Genomic DNA, 16,741 nt, shown 5'->3' with positions numbered 1-16,741 from the left:
GGCACTTAAATATATTTTGGTTTTATTTAAAAATTCAATGACTCAAACCTTCCAAAATTTTAAAACTCCATCTCAAAATTTAATATATTTAATTTCTTATTTTAGCAGTTCAGTTGTTTGACTAGACCTTCCTGAGTACTAAAAGATTCTTACAGATCTAATATCTTGACCTTAAAATCATAGTAAATCTAAAGTTATTCTAAATTTCCTAATATATGACAAACATTTACTAAGATTTCAACTTAAATCCACAAGTTCAAATTAAGCACTTGATTAGGACATTTAAAATGAGAGACACAAGAAATTTGACCCATTAGTACTTTATGTTTGGTTAACTCTTGCTGCCTGAGAAACTACTTCAAAATTTAGTGCCTTGAAGAGGAATCATTTATTATCCCCTGCATCTGAGGGTTGGCTGAAGTTTCGTTATCCCAGCTTGGGCTCAGCTGAAGGGCTAAGCTGTGGCTATTGGGGTAGGCTGACAGGGCTGCTCTACTCCAGGTGTGTGCATTCTGAAACTGCTGAGACAGGAGCCTCCTGGGGGAAGTTCCTCTTGTGCAGCAGAATTGCAGGAAGGTGGGGGAGCCATGCAATGTACCTTAAAGCCTAGATGTGCAACTAGCACATCATCACTTCTGCCCATCTGCCATTGGCCAAAGCAAGTCGTATGGGTAAACCAAAACCAAGGGGCTGAAAAATTCAGCCCTGCAACAATGAGGTCATGGTGGGTTAGTGACTGCAGAAAGGAGTGAAGAATTGAGACCAATAATAATGTATGTATATGTCTATCTATTATATACGTATATATTATAATACACTATATATAGAGAGTAACAAATTATACAATTTCCTTCTTATGCTTTGTTTTCCATTCCCATATCAAAAGAAAGCCAGGTTTAACTTACTTTCTCATGGGAGCAACAGTATACATTCTCCATCCTCCCTCAAAAGTACTTACATTCTCTGGTACACTGTCATAACCTAATAAGACAGATTTATACTTGATCATTATCAAAAGTCAGCTGACTCATAACAATGATACCATTATGATAATTTATTAGAAAACAAAGCCAGGGAAAAATGAGAATTGTGATAACTCATTCGTGTCAATTTTGAGTGAAAAACATGGGCTGGAAGTATAGGAGACTTTCCAGAGACAGTACATAATATTTGCCAGACCATACTAATTAGAATGAGGCTCAGTAGGTTCTAGGGCTATTTGAATCTTGGAGGGTAAATATATTGCACCCAATGTATTATTATCTTTTATACATCAAGTGACCAAAGAGAAATGTGAGTTTGAATGGGATCTGGAACAAAAGAGACTTAGAATTTTAAAGGAAGCACTATAGCTCAAGCAGCAAAATCAAGACGATGTGATGCTGTTACATAAATTATTTTGGAAGTATTTACTATCTGGACATAAGCAGGCTAAATTCCCTGGAAGAAGTCTACAACTGTTTCCACTTGGTGACCACTGGGAGACTTAGATTTGCGAGTAACCTGATGGCAGTAGCTACATGTAGTCATTCCAAGAGACCGCTGTTGCCCTGAAACTGGGCTTTGGTGGAGATAGCTCCCATTGTAGAAAGACATCAAGTAAGTCTAAGATCCAAAATATGTATTATATTATTAGGTAATGTCAGAGAGCTATTCTAGTGATGACAGATCAGATCCAATGATGGATAACATAGAAACGGAATAGTAACCAGATGTGACTCTGGGAAAGTACATTGTATCCATGAGCAGGTTGCAGCCCTGCCCTTGGGACAGATGAAAGACCCACCAGAAGAATGGTTAGTTTCTGCTATTGTGAAGTGTGAACCTATGATTTTCATCCTAATAAAATAACACTTTATAGTGGACAGTTAAGAATACTAGTGTGAGGAGAAGTAAATTATGGAAATGTGTGGAAATTCTGTAGAAGAATTAAAATGGGCCATATCAATAATCATCAGATAAAACCTGGGATTAGAAGACAAAGGCTTATGCTTTCGTCTATTTCTTGGATCTATCTACTTGGATACATAAAATAAATGGGGATATTATTACTTAAGCTTCAAATATTGGGTGGAAACCATGACATACTCTGCTATGGAAATTGATTATGTGATAATATGGTATATGGATTGTGAATGGGAAAATAATTTCCAAAAGATGACTTTGGGTCAGGTTCCTCAAGGGCAAGGAATGACAGGTCGACAATGTAGGACCCTTACTGATAGCCCCATGTGGCTTCAACTGGGTCCTGACTAGAACAAACTCAAGTTAGACTTTGACTTTGTTTACCCTTTGGCTGTAGCAGTGGCTGAAGATAACATTAAAGATTTGGAATAGCAGAATGTGAAGTAACTCAGTCTCCTAGGTTATATTTTATCAAATCAAACATTTCACTGTTGCCTATGTACAAAAATGAGCTAAGAGACTTAACATCATGTGGACTTACCAAATTCCATATCACTCATGTAGCAGCAGTTTGATAAAGACCTGAGATGGGTAATTAAAATATCTATTGATCATCAAGGACTGGCTGGCTTGACTGGGTCTATAAAGTAGAAACATAAAGTAGAAAAATCATTTGGCAGGGTTGGTATGTGGATGTAAGGGTAAAGATGAGTGATGGTGCGATCACACAACTCTCTGAAGATTTCTTTCCTTTGATTTTATTTAATATGGAACGCTTCACCAGTTTGCCTATTAGTCTTTGCACAGGGGCCATATTAATCTCTGTCTTGTTCCAATTTTGGTATATGTGCTGCTAAAGCAAGCATCCAAAAGAACATTTGTTTTATCTTGCTAGATTCAACTGTGCTGTGTTCAAGACTACAACAGCTTCTCCCAGCAGAGGGAGGATTTGCAACTCGGGAAACAATTTCAGTTTCTCTGAATTTGACTTGCATACTGGTAAGAAAACAATGGACTTGATAGTGACTCCCCTCATGTTCCCTTACCTAGGACTGTTAAGTGCTGCCCTGTTGACTACAGGTAGGATGGTCCCATCACTACTTGCCTTCCCTTCTTCCCGGGAGTGAACAGAAGGGGAAGCCTTGGCCATTATTCCAGCTACCTGCCAATCAGCTAAACAGTAAGGAGACACACTCAGGGAATATAATCTGGTAATAAGCAAGGAACAAATGGCGAGCAAAAGGGGGATTGTGGCAGATGGAAACAAAGCACAGACAATGTGTAATGATGCATCACTCTTTTCCTGAGAGAGTATTTCAGAGCCAGAGAAAAACACTCTTAACTGTTTCTCTCAGATATAATGCCAAATAATTGCTAACTCAGAGAGAAGATCCTGGACTTTTTTTTTTTTTTTTCTTCTGGGAAAGAGAATGACACTGAAGCCAAACTGCAAGACTGACCTAAGAACTCTGACTTAGTTACCGAAAAGACGTCAATTGCCCTTGATGAACCACCTCAATATTAGCTGGTTGGAATTTCCATTGGAGCCACATTTTGTTGATTACATGTATCATACTGATTTTGTTGTACCTGGAGAGAGAGAGCCTTCCTTTGAACTGAGTGGGATGTGCTTGCCTCTGAACGGGGCATGAGTATGAAGGGAGAGGTGCCACTATGGCATTTCCAGTAGGTCCTGGAGTCTCCTTTTCTCTTTGGACTAAATCAGATATGCATGTGGAAGGGACAGTAAGTCAGCAGGGCATTCAGGAAATCAAAATGGTGTCCAAGAGAGTGAATTATGCCTGATACGGTGAACAAATATCACTGATGGGGTTTGCCTCTGAAACTTTGAAAAGGATGATTATGAAAAGCCTATTCCTATTAAATCGAACAGCATCGAGGGGTCAACATGTTCAACTGACCACCTCCTGGAATACCAATATTTTAGGTGCCCACTACCTGTGTGAATAACATTCATAGCCCCAGCAGTTCGTGGCAACAATGCTTGTGGTGAATTAACTAAAACTGGCCCCAGCATGACAAGAGAGACTGAGAGCCTTGGGGATTGGACTTGGTGTGTTCAGTTAAGGGCAGATGGCTTTTCAGGGGGCTCACCACCATGCTAAGAGGAATTTCAACCCAGTTAGGGACACTGGAGTTCTCTCTCAGGAAGCTTGTCTTGCTGGTAGGTCATCTGGAAAGACTATATCTTTCCAGCTATCTGAAAGCTACCTGAAATTGAAAGAGAAAGAAAAAGGGTGGGGGAGAGAGAAAGCAGGTGCTGGGTGAAATGGAGGCTTAGGCTCTGGAAACTCTAAGGTCAACCTAATATGGCAGGCCGTCCCTGAGAATGCAGTCTTTTATCGCTGCTTCGTCATAACCAGAGTGCCCAGCTTAAAAACAAGATCACATTGCCCTGAGTAAAACTGGTTGAGATTGGGCAGGTCTGGGATCAACCCTCCCTCATTATGGGGAGCATTGTGTCCCTAGGAATCCCTATCAGCCAAAACTTAGTTTTTGATGGCTGACCATGTATTTTTTTTTTTTATCCAGACTGGAAGGCACCCAAAATTTACAGAGCAATAACCTCTGGTGACTACCCCAGATGCAGGAAAATATATGGCATACAGAAAATGGCATTTTTACTAGAAAAGGTGGTAAAATGGCACAGTAGTATTACTGAGGTGTTGTGTGCTATGCACCATTTAAAACTCTACCATAACTGTTTGGTGTCATAAAGGATTTACAGGCTCATTTATAGATGTAAATGAAAATAAAATTTATGAAAATAATAAACCTCCAAAATGAAATGATCCCCCCACCCCAATGTGGTGTATTACCCATGGAAACTAACTGGCCAGAGGAAGAAGCAAATTTCATTTTGGGAAAGTTATACATGCAATATCTATCAATACCTAATAATATGGTATTACAAGTAATAGTGGCTAAAGAAGGAATAAAATAGTCCACCTGGTGCATCCATATTGTCGCATGTATCAACAGTTCCTTCTTTTTATTGCTGAGTAGTATTCCATTGTATGGATGTACCACATTTCTTTATTTATTCATCTGTCAGTAGACTTCTGGATGGTTTCCAATAAAGTTGAAAATATGCAGACAGATGCACAGAGCTAGCAATTTGACTCTCAGCTATATATCTTAGGGACAATTTTTATATGTGCATCAAAATAAATGTGTGAGAATTTTTGGAGTAGCATTGTTTATAATAGTAACAAATTGGGAACAACCCCCATGCCTATAAATAGAAGAACAGATAATAAATTGTGGTATATTGCATAGAGCATTTCATTTCATGTAGCAATGAAAATTAAAGAAAAATAACTATATATGACAGTATAGATAAATACTACAAATAGGATATTGACCAAAAGGACAAGGACATGAATGAATCTATACACTATGAATGGACTTATATAAAACTCACAAAAGTTCTAAATAAAAGAAATTTTTTTATGGAATGATGACCATAAAAATGAAGATGGTGATTAGCTTCCAAGGTGGAGGGGCTTTGTGAAGAGTGAGCAGCTCACTTGTTGCAACTGCAGGAGCTCAAAATGTCCTTTGTTTCAGTCAGGATGGTAGTGAGAAGGGTATTTGCTTTATTTAAGTTATTTATTTTTCCTTTTTAAGTTTAGATATTTGCTTTATAATTATCTTTAAGTTGTATACATTTATTTTACGTACTTTTTCACATGTACTGTATATCTCATACAGAACAAAAGAAGTAATATCATACATAAACAGAGTTAGACAGAACTGGGTCTAAATCCCCATTATGCCACATAATTGGTGATTTTTAAAAAATCTTTAATTCCCCCAGCTTACAGATGAGGGTGAGAATAGTTTATTCATAGACACGTTGTAAAAATTAAATTAGATTATATACATAACTAAATTATTAGTGTGGGCACTTGGAAACACAAACCCAGGTTCTGAAGGACATTGTCAATCTTAGATAACAACAAACTGATAATTATCAGTCTCTCTATTATAAATTTAATTTTTTGTAGTTGAAAACAAAGGTAAGACTTGGACTTGGAAGCTCATCAGAAAATGAAAGAAACTTAAAATTCAATTATAAGATTTTTTCCTTTTTTTTTTGCTTGTTTGAATATACAGTTTTAAAGAAAATAAACCTTTGGCTTCAAGAGCATACTTTATCTCAGATTCAAAATCTAAACTAGCAAATAGAAATATATTAAATGGCTTGGTGATGTCTGCCCCCTTGTGGTCAATGCTCTACTAAATGAAGAGGATGCTGAAGGTTGAAAATTCAGGCTTCTAATTCTTAAAAAAAAGATCACAACAGAAAACATTTAAAAAGTGTAATTTTACTAAAGGTCTGCAATATTTAACTGAAAGATAATTCTCTTTTGATGTTGAATATGTGATAGTATTTGGAAATGCTGTGTTCTGTGTTACATTTTGTTATTCCTGGCATCATCTCAGACCCAGTATTCGTACATATTTACATTTTAAGCTCATACATATTTATATTTTAAGCTGTCATTAATGAATCTATTTTAGTGTGTTTGTCAACCCACAGAATAGAAATTTTAATATATAGTACTCAAGGTTTATGGTGATCAAAGAACATGTAAAATGGTCCTTTTGCTTTTTGCTTTTCATAAATGTTATCCCCAATTACATTACTTTTGGATAATGAAGTTTGAACCTCACTTACACATGAGCTAATTTGTGCAGACAAATTACACTCCTGGAGAACAGAAGAAACATTATGCTTCAAAGTGCCATGTTCCTTCAATTTTAATTTATATTTGAATTAGAATTATTCTAAATGAACCAAGAGTTTGCAAATTAGTTACTATAGTACATTGCTATAGAAACATGACACTGTGTCCTGATTCTCTGCTGATGCTTCCTTCACAAAGACTGACAATGAATTCCTTTCAGCCACATAGTATTATGTTCAAACTTCTTGGGACAGTTTTCCTAATCTGGACATATTTGATCTAAAATGCTAAAACAAGAGCGCCACAGAATGACTTCCTCTTTCTGACTGTTTTATGCATTGTCCTGTCTCTGTGCCTTAGTTCACACTTTGGGGCAGTTACTAAATTTCTGTTTACCTTGTTTTCTCATCTGGTAAATGGGAATGATTATAGTACAGAAACAACTGAGAGCTGTTTTGAGGATTAAATGAGAGAGTATATATAAAGTACATTTTGAAAAGTGTCAGAAACACAGTAGGCAGTAAATAAATGCCTATTATTGTTTGTCTTTCCCTGACCTTCCTTCGGTAACATTCTTTCCACTGCACCTCTCTACCACCTGCCAATCAAGGGTTGATTTCTCCATCAGTTGCATTCTGCTGACTCTTCGTAGATGATCTTTCAGCATTAGCACACTGTATGTTACCGACTTGGCTGCATGGCTGTGTACCTGGCATATCGCTTTTCGTGGGCAGTTCAGTTAGTAAAGTTTCCGCATATAATAGATGTTCAATAATGTTTTGGGAGATTAAACGAAGTGATTAGAAAACATATGAGAAATAGATTAAAAAAACGTTTCTTCTGTATAGCACAGGGAACTATATTCAATATCTTGTAATAACCTATAATGAAAAAGAATGTGAAAATGAATATGTGTATGTACATGCATGACTGGGACACTGTGCTGTACACCAGAAATTGACACATTGTAACTGACTGTACTTCAATTAAAAAAAATCTCCACATGTATTGGAAATAAAACATGAACTTGCAAAAAAAAAAAAAAAAAGAAAAAAGAAAACATATGAAGGTTGACAGGATGTGAACACAATTCATGAAAAGTCAATTGTGACAAGAACATAACAACTACAGTTGATCCTTTAATGACACGGGTTTGAACTGCATGAGTTCACTTATATGCAGATCTTTTTCAGTAAATATGTTGGAAAAATAGATTGGAGATTTGCAACAATTTGAAAAAGCTTGGAGACAAACCATATAGTCTAAAAATATCCAAAAAAATGAATAAAAATTAGGTGAATGCATAAAACATATGTAAATACTAGTCTGATCATTTATAACTATAAAATATGCACAAATTTATTATAAAAAGTTAAAATTTATCAAAACTTATGCATGCAAACACTTAAAGACCGTACTTGGCGCCATGCACAGCTGAGAGAAATGTAAACAAATGTAAAGATGCAATATTAAATCATAGCTGCATAAAATTAACTTTAGTACATACTGTTCTAACTGCAATAACGCCACGGCTGCCTCCTGCTGCTGTTGTGGTGAGCTCAAGTGTTGTGAGTATCTGTTTAAAATGCCAAGTGATGCTTATCAGCTCTGCGTGAGCAGTTCCTCTCTCCAGTAAACTGAGTATCACAGTAAAAAGCAAACTCTCCCAGGTCTTGTGTGGTCTTTGTCATGCCTAGAGCAATACTGTAAACCTTGAATAACACCATGGGACCCACACAGAGTGCCACTAGTGGGGCTGGAAGTGCTCCCAAGAAGCAGAGAAAAGTCATGGCATTACAAGGAGAAGTTGAATTGCTTGGTATGTCCCCTAGATTGAGGTTTGCAGTGCTATTGCCTGCCATTTCAAGATAAATGGATCCAGCGTAAGGACCACTGAAAAGTAGAAAAGGAAATTCATGAAGCCATTGCTGCAGCTACATCAGCAGGCAGGAAAACTGCACTTTTTGTGAAATCCTTTTATTATCTTGTATTGAAAATGCAGCTTTTATGTGAGTGTGGGCATGTCTTCAGAGTTTAATATGATTTGAAGAAAATAAAACAAAGTCATTATATGTCAACTTAAAGCAAAAGCAAGGTGAAGGATCTAAAGCTGGAGAATTTAACACCAGCAAAGGATGGTTTGATACTTTTACAAAGAGGTTTGGCTTAAAAAAATGTCAAGGTAACAGGAGAAGCAGCTTCTGCCCACCAAGAGGCAGGAGATGAATTCCCAGATGCCATTAAGAAAATCATTGAGGAGAAAGGATAGCCCTTGAACAGGTTTTTAATGCAGATAAAAGTGCCCTATTCTGGGGGGAATAAAAAGCCACAAAGGACATTCATTAGCAAGGAAGAGAAACAAGCACCAGGATTTAAAGCAGGAAGGGATAGGCTGACTGTACTGTTTTGTGCAAATGCAGTTGGGTTTATGATCTGTAAAACTGCTAACCTCTGAGCCTTGAAGGGAAAAGATAAACTCCAACTGCCAGTCTTCTGGTTGTACAGCAAGGAGGCCTGGACAATGAGAATTCTTTTTCTAGATTGGTTCCATTGCTGCTTTGTCCCTGAAGTCAGGAAATACCTCACCAGTAACGGATAAACTTTTAAGGTTCTTTTGATATTGGACAATTTCTCTGGGCACATAGAACTCCATGAGCTCAACACCAAAGGCACTGAAATGCTCTCCTTGCCCCCAAACATAATGCTTCTAATTCAGCCTCTAGATCAGGGGGTCATAAAGAGCTTTAAGGCTCATCACACATGGTACTCTATAAAAATGATTGTCAGTGCTATGGAAGAGAACTCTGATAGAGAGAACATCATGAAAGTCTGGAAGGGTTACACCACTGAAGATGCCATTATTATTATAGAAAAACCTGTGAAAGTCATCAAGCCTAAAACAAGAAATTCCTCCTGGAGAAAACTATGTCCAGATGTTGTGCGTGACTTCACAGGATTTACCACAGAGCCAATCAAGGACATCATGAGAGAGACTGTGAGTATGGCAAAAAAGGTAGGGGGTGAGGGGCTTCAAACTATGGATCTTGGAGAAATCCAAGAGCTAACAGACACTACGCCAGAGGAACTAACAGAAGACGACTGAGTTCTTCCGAACCAGTGCCAGAGGGTGAGGAAGAAGATGTAGAGAAACAGTGCCAGAAAACAAACTGACATTAGACAATCCGACAGAAAGGTTCCAAAGTTTCCAGACTGTTTTTGTGACAGGGATGGACCCTTCTATGATAGGAGCATTGAAACTAAAGTGAACGGTAGAAGAATTGATTCCATATGGAAATGTTTTTAGAGAAAGGAAAAGCAGAAATGTCAGACAGAAATTATGATGTGTTTTTGTAAAGTCACACCGAGTGTGCCTGCCTCTCCTGTCTTTCCTTCTGCCTCCTCCACCTCGTCCACCTCTGCCACCCCTGAGACAGTGAGACCAACCCATCCTCTTCCACCTCCTCCGCAGCCTACTCAATGTGAAGATGAAGACGAAGACCTTTGTGATGATCCACTTCCACTTAATAAACAGTAAATGACCATCGTGCTCCACAGTTGATAAACTTATCTTTTGTGCATGTGTGTCTTCGTGTGAAAATCTAGTAACTGTGTGGCAAGAACCATAGGAGACATTCTTGTGCCATCATCATCATCATCACCCAGGTGCTTATCTTGTAGGACATTGTGCACAAGGCTTGTATTGAAATGGACAGCCTATCTTATATAGGCATAAGGTGAGTGATATTTAATACAAAATTAATAATGTGTTAGTTTCCTTACTGTTTTATAACTTTGCTTTCAAAGAATTGCATTACCGTACAGTATATCTCTTTCATAACTGGAGAAACTGTGTATCAGCCTATCATTATGGGTAAGTGGTTTCTAAAAAATTCAGCAGTGTTTCTAATACTATATTATTAATATGACTGTCATACTCACTGTATGCCCTAAAATGTTATACTGATTCATTCACTAGTGTATAGGCTAGGCTACCCTGAATCAATTGTATTGCTGCCTCCCATTATCAGTGCATGAGTCATCATACCTGGAAATACATATGAATTTACTTTTCACATTTTCTTTTCATTTTGGTCTAGTGTTAGTACTATGTAGAACATCTACAGTGTTTTGTATTATGTAAGGCAATACTGATGTAGGTACTAACAGACAGATGATTCAACTTGTAAACACATGATGTAAACTTACAGTATTGATAAATACAATAACAGTACTGCAAGTGTATTTTTTCTTCCTTATGATTTTCTTCATAAAATTTGCTTCTCTCTGGCTTACTTTATTGTACAAATACAGTATATAATACCTATAACATACAAAATATGTGTTATTTGCTGTTTATGTTATTGGTAAGACTTCTCACTAACAGTAAGCTGTTAGTAGTTAAGTTTTGGGGTAGTCAAAAATTGTACTTGATTTTCGATTGTGCGTAAAGGATAGGAACCCCTAACCCCTGCATTGTTCAAGGGTCAATTATATTTTCATATATAGAGGACTAAGGTAGGAAAAGGCAAAGAGAGGTGGTTCTGAAGCCATTATTTCTTTTACTGGTCAGTCTTTATGGCCATCTGTACTCACAGGCTCCTGGTAGAAAACGGGGAAGCAACTCCAGGTCTTTTAAACAAAGTGGTGGAAAAACTGAGAAGTCAAATGAAAGCTAGAGAAACAAGTCATAGTTTAGCTATGTAGGGGAGCCAACACGTTATCTCTGCCAATCTTAAGCTGTCAACTGGGGTTCTTTAACAAAACGTTTAACAAGAGAAAAATCATTTATTTACACTTGGAGTGTGCATCATGGAGGAGAAACCTCAACAAATAGTAACTCAAAGCTGTGGCTTAGAACTCCAGTTATATAGCATCTTCAACAAGGAACAATGCATCTGTAGAGAAATGACAGGCAAAGGAAAGCAGCTTTAGGCTTCCCAGGATGACAAACTGTGGGACAGTAAATATTTGGGCAGGAACTAATGGAATGAGGTTTTTTGCAGGTTGTTCTGGCACTATTTATGGGCTGATAAGAATTTTCAGTGCAGGGAGAATTTATACCCAGCCTTTAGGCAGAAAAGGGGAAGGTAGAGAGAGCTTGTCCTTCTTCTTAGTTGTCTTCAGTTCAAAATAATTTTTATACCAGAGAGGCGTATTTTGGGGTGACACATTCTGATTTCCTTCAGCTGAAAGAGAAAGCTGCTACCACCCTTGAGGCAGAGAGAAAGGTGATGAGATGGTGTTACCAGAACCAAGAAGCCAGAGATCTTTGGCTGAAACTCCAAGTATGGGGGGTGAGGTTTCCTGGTGAGCAGTGACACCGTACAGGGTGGGAGTGGCCCGTGGACGGTGGAGCCATGAAGAAGACAAGAGTTGCTGCTGGGAGTCACACCCAAGAGTGAGAGAGGAGCAGACAGCCCCTGGATCGCCGCACCACTGCCCTTTAGTCTCTAGCTGGTATCTCCCACTGGCCAAACCCAGCCGCCAACTGGCTGAGGTGGGAGCCTGGAAAAAGCAATCTGTAGGGGCAGGCTTTGCTATGGTATAGAATGGAATTGGATGCAAGCCTGAGAAACACGTCTGAAGGCAAAAGTGCGGTCGACCATCCCATAACTTCTTCTCTTCCCCACAACTTACATTACAACCTCCGGTTTTCTGTCCATTCCTAAACACAGGATAAATGTTCACGCCTTCACTACTCCTGCGGCACAGAACACAGTCTCTACGTTTTTTCCCTATTAGAATTTGACCAGTTGTTCAAAGCCCAATTTGAAAGCCACACCAGTTTATAACTTTCCCCACACCATCAGTGAAGTGAAGTATTCCATCGGTACTTACAGTACTTTGATCATGCGTCTCCTGTAGCAGTAATTTCTGCTTTACAGTGTAGTGATTTATGTATATGCCCTTTTCTGCTAATATTGAAAACACATTTGGCTATCACTTGACTAAAAATCCCCACAGATTCAACGATTTCTTTAGTGCCATAATTAGTGTGGACTGTGCACTGTGAGGTCATTACCTGAATGGTCAGTCTCCACTCACAGCCCAGGGACTGTGGAGCACAGTATCTCTCTATGGACACCAGGGAGGACTTCTTTTAGCTCAGAGATAGTAAGGAAAGAACTGTCTCCCTGAGGCATGGGGAGGGTGAAGCTAAATAGATGTCAACATTTTCCCCTCACTCTTTGGAGCATTCACCATCATTGGCATGAGTCTAATTCATTTAGAAAAAAGAAAAGGTATTGAATTTTTTAAAAGATAGTTTTGTTCTTCTAAATACAGAAAAGGTTTCTATCTCTTTTGCAAGACAAGGCTACAGAGGTTGAGAGTTGTGGCCAGCATGCTTTTCCTTTACCAGTGGTTATGATTTATTAACACAAATGTTGGGGTTGGTCAGTGTGTGTGCAGTACCTATAGCTTCAAACAACATACTCCCCAGTGGTGCATCAAGCTACAAACTTCCCAGCATCCTGGGGGGAGAAAATTCACCTGTTTAGCAACATTCTTTATTAAGCCACAAACTATGTAAGTGTCTTAGGAAGGTCATTCTGCACAAAGTTTGGTCACAGTGAGAGCTGGATGGTTAGGTAGTTCCATTCAGGCATGTGGATGGGGGCTGTTGAGGGCCCAGCTTGGTTTACAATGAAACAATCTAACTGCATCATTGCAGGGCCAAGGGCATGCATTTCAACATACAGTCCTCAGTCATTCCAAGAGCTCAATATCTAGAAGCTTGCAATTATTCTGTAATCTCTACAAACTTGAGATTTTCAAGAGTCTCAGCCTATGGGTTTTTGAGACTCACTCCTTTACTGTGCTAATTTTGCTCCTTTTCCAAGTATATTTTGTTAAACATTTAGCATTCATCTGGGCTACATTTTCTATGCATTCCATATGCACGGAAAGAATGCATATCCTGAAAATCACGTGAATCCTAAGTTATAAGAATGGACTCCTCTTTGCATTCAAGAAAAAGCATTCCTTCCAACCTTTATGATTATTATTCATGGGAATGTCCACTGTGTAGGGAGGGTATTATTCTAGATTCTAGAGTCTGAGGGATATAGCATTAAATGAGACTCTGGCAGCAAAGATTCCACATTTTGCTCTATTGCTAAGTAGCACTATGATTGGAGGTTAATTTCTTTCCTTCCGTAAGATTTAGGGGTTTTATTTGTCAAGTTAGGAGCTTGGACTTCACAAGATTAATTTAGCTGATTTCCAGGTCTGAAATTCTAGGGTATTATAACTATAAAAGTCCCGATGTAAATATTTGCATGTATGGGACAGGCAGTAAAAACTCTATGAAGTAAATCCTTCTAACACATGAGATTCCAATGATAGAACTAAGTTTTGAAAGGTATCTTTGCTGTGCAAGTGGTGGGAGAAATCCTTAAGACACTGGTGCCCTTAAGTTACAAACTTTCTTTCTGTGACTTTTATCTCACCTTTTCGTAGTTTTCTATTCATAACAAGTTTTTTCACAATCCGCCGCCAAGTAGAATCAAAGTAAGATATAAAAATCAATCTATGTTTATTCTGTTTTCATACTTCATTTAAAATTACCAAATGATGCACCAAATATCTGTAATTGGTCCCAGTTTGCCATTTGTGAGCTCAAATGACGACCCTGTATGCCCAGAGAAGCGAGAATATCACTTCATTACTTCAACCAGGTTGAGTCCGGGACCAAGAAGAGACAAGTTCATAACTGGCGATGAGACCTGGGCAGGGGGAGGAGAGGAGAGTGACGGTCCATGCAGATAGTGAGAAGAAGGAAGCGCAGTGGGAGAGAGGACTGGATAAACTGGGAATATGACTGCACTGAGAAAGAATGATCTTGGAGCTCACTGGGAGCTTCAGCAGTAATCATTTGCCGGGATGATGGCGAGGTGGCTCTGTCCACCTACCAATTTCATGTTTTCTCTTCTTTGCCATTCATCACAAAGTGAATTGCTTGCATTTGAACCAGTGTAAATCACCAAACCACAAAACATTAACTGCACTATTTTCCCTGCACATTTATTATTGTTGTTTTCCCTTAATGCCAATTGTTGCAAATATATTGCAGAAATTTAGAATATTATACAGGATTATGAGACAAAGACTCATGAGGGCTAATTGTCACCCATCCACTCTTTTACATCATTATTTATTAATTTGTATGACACCTCAGGGATAATCAAATCCCCTCACCAAAATCAAAGAGAAGGAAAGCCTTCAGTGCACAGTAAAACTAAGTTTAAAATATCTAAAGAAAAACATTATTTATTTCACTCTTCTCAGGCGCCTACCAAAAATTACCTGGATATGCAAGCAGGTGGAGAACCAGGTAGCATCTCGGCTGTACAAGTCACTAACAGAAACTAACTCCATCTTTGAGAGTCTTTCCCAAAAATGACTCATTAGGAGGGGTCCCACCGGGGCTCAAATAAATGACTCACTGTTCTAATGTGGTGTTTTCTTACAGGGGCTGTGAAAATGCATCAGAAGGGACATTCATGCTTAAATGTTCGATTGATTTCTAGTCAAAGTGACAAAATCATTTAATGGGAAAAGATAACCTTTTAAAGAGTGCTGGAACAAATAGATAAACAAATGCATAGGGTAAAAAAACCTCTAACCCTTACCTCACCCCATAGACAAACATTAACTCAAAACATGTCATAAAGTTAAATATAAGAGCTAAAATTATTAAATTTCTAGAAGAAAACTTAAGACAAAGTTTTTTTTTTTGACATTGAGTTAGGTAGATTTCTTAATATTAAAAACTACCTAAGAGAAAAAAATTGAAAATGGATTAGATCAAAATTTAAAACATTTTCATTTTGAAACACATAGTCAAGAATGCCACAGACTGGGAGAAAAAAATTGAAACTGGATCAACAAAAAGCTGGTATGCAGAAAAGTAAACAAAGACCTTATCCAGAGCATAAAAAGGACTCTTACTCAAAGATAAGAAAAAAAAATTTTAATGGGCAACAGTTTGACCGGCACTTCACAAAAGTGGCCAATAATCACAAAGGATGCTAGACATCAGTAGTCATCAGGAAGATGCAAACGATAACTTCCAAGAGATACCAGTACGCACTCACCTGAATGGCTCAAGTCAAGAAGATGGACAATACTTCTGACCAAGATGTAAAGCAATTGAAACTCTCATACCTTGCTGTGGAAATTCAAAATAGCACATTAATTTAGGAAGACAGTTTGACAGTATCTTACAAACTTAAGATTATCTGATCCAGCAATCCCACTCTAAGTATTTATCTAATGGAAATGACAAAATATATCCATTCAAAGACTTGTGCATTCATGCTTATTGCAGCATTCCTTATAATAGCAAAACCTATAAATAACCCAGATGCCCACCAGCTGATGAATGAATAAACAAATTGTGGTATTCGTAGCATAGCCATATCTAAGAGTTAATTTTAGGATCTGATTGGATCATGGAACGTCCAGATGTCTGGTTAGGAATTATTTCCGGCTATGTCTGTGAGGATGTTTCCAGCATTTGAATCAACAGATTGAATAAAGTGCATTGCCCTCCCCAGTATGGGTGGACATCACCCAATCTGTTGAGGGCCTCTGCCTAACTGAATCCTTGATTAAGCTATGGAATATTCAAATGAAAAAATAAACCCATCCACAAAGAAAAGCTTATTCCCAGATAAATTCTTCAAAATATCTTACATACTTTATACACAGAATGGAAAAAATGGGAACCCAGAACACCTCCAAACTTATTTTATGAGGTCATCACAAAATTAATTTCAAAATGTCAAAGGTAAACAATAAAATTAAAGAGCAGTATTTTGCCACTGTCACAGTGTATCTATTTATATCTTCTTTAATTCTCCTTTGCAATGTGTTAGAGTCTTCATTGCACAAATTTGGCCCCTCTTTGCTAAATTTATGCCTAAATATTTCATATCTTGATTTTCTCATAAATGGTGTTAGTTTCTAAACTTATTTTTAAATTTTTACTTGTAATTGTACAGCAATAGAATTGATTTTTGTATTATTGACTGTATCCTGTGAACTTGCTGAATTTTTTTATTAGTTCTAGTAGCTTTTGCATAAATTCATTAGGATTTTCTGTGCACATGATAATG

At 37.8% G+C, this 16,741-nt stretch overlaps 1 pseudogene; it reads right to left on the bottom strand.

Annotated features, from left to right (window-relative positions):
* Positions 1-2,666: 2,666 nt before the first annotated feature.
* On the bottom strand, positions 2,667-2,767 carry LOC116157017 (U6 spliceosomal RNA; annotated as a pseudogene).
* Positions 2,768-16,741: the final 13,974 nt, after the last annotated feature.

Source organism: Camelus dromedarius, chromosome 14 (assembly GCF_036321535.1).
Source record: "Camelus dromedarius isolate mCamDro1 chromosome 14, mCamDro1.pat, whole genome shotgun sequence".
Taxonomy (NCBI): Eukaryota; Metazoa; Chordata; class Mammalia; order Artiodactyla; family Camelidae; genus Camelus; species Camelus dromedarius.
The sequence above is the reverse complement of the archived record's forward strand: the minus strand, read 5'-3'. Positions and strand labels throughout refer to the sequence as shown.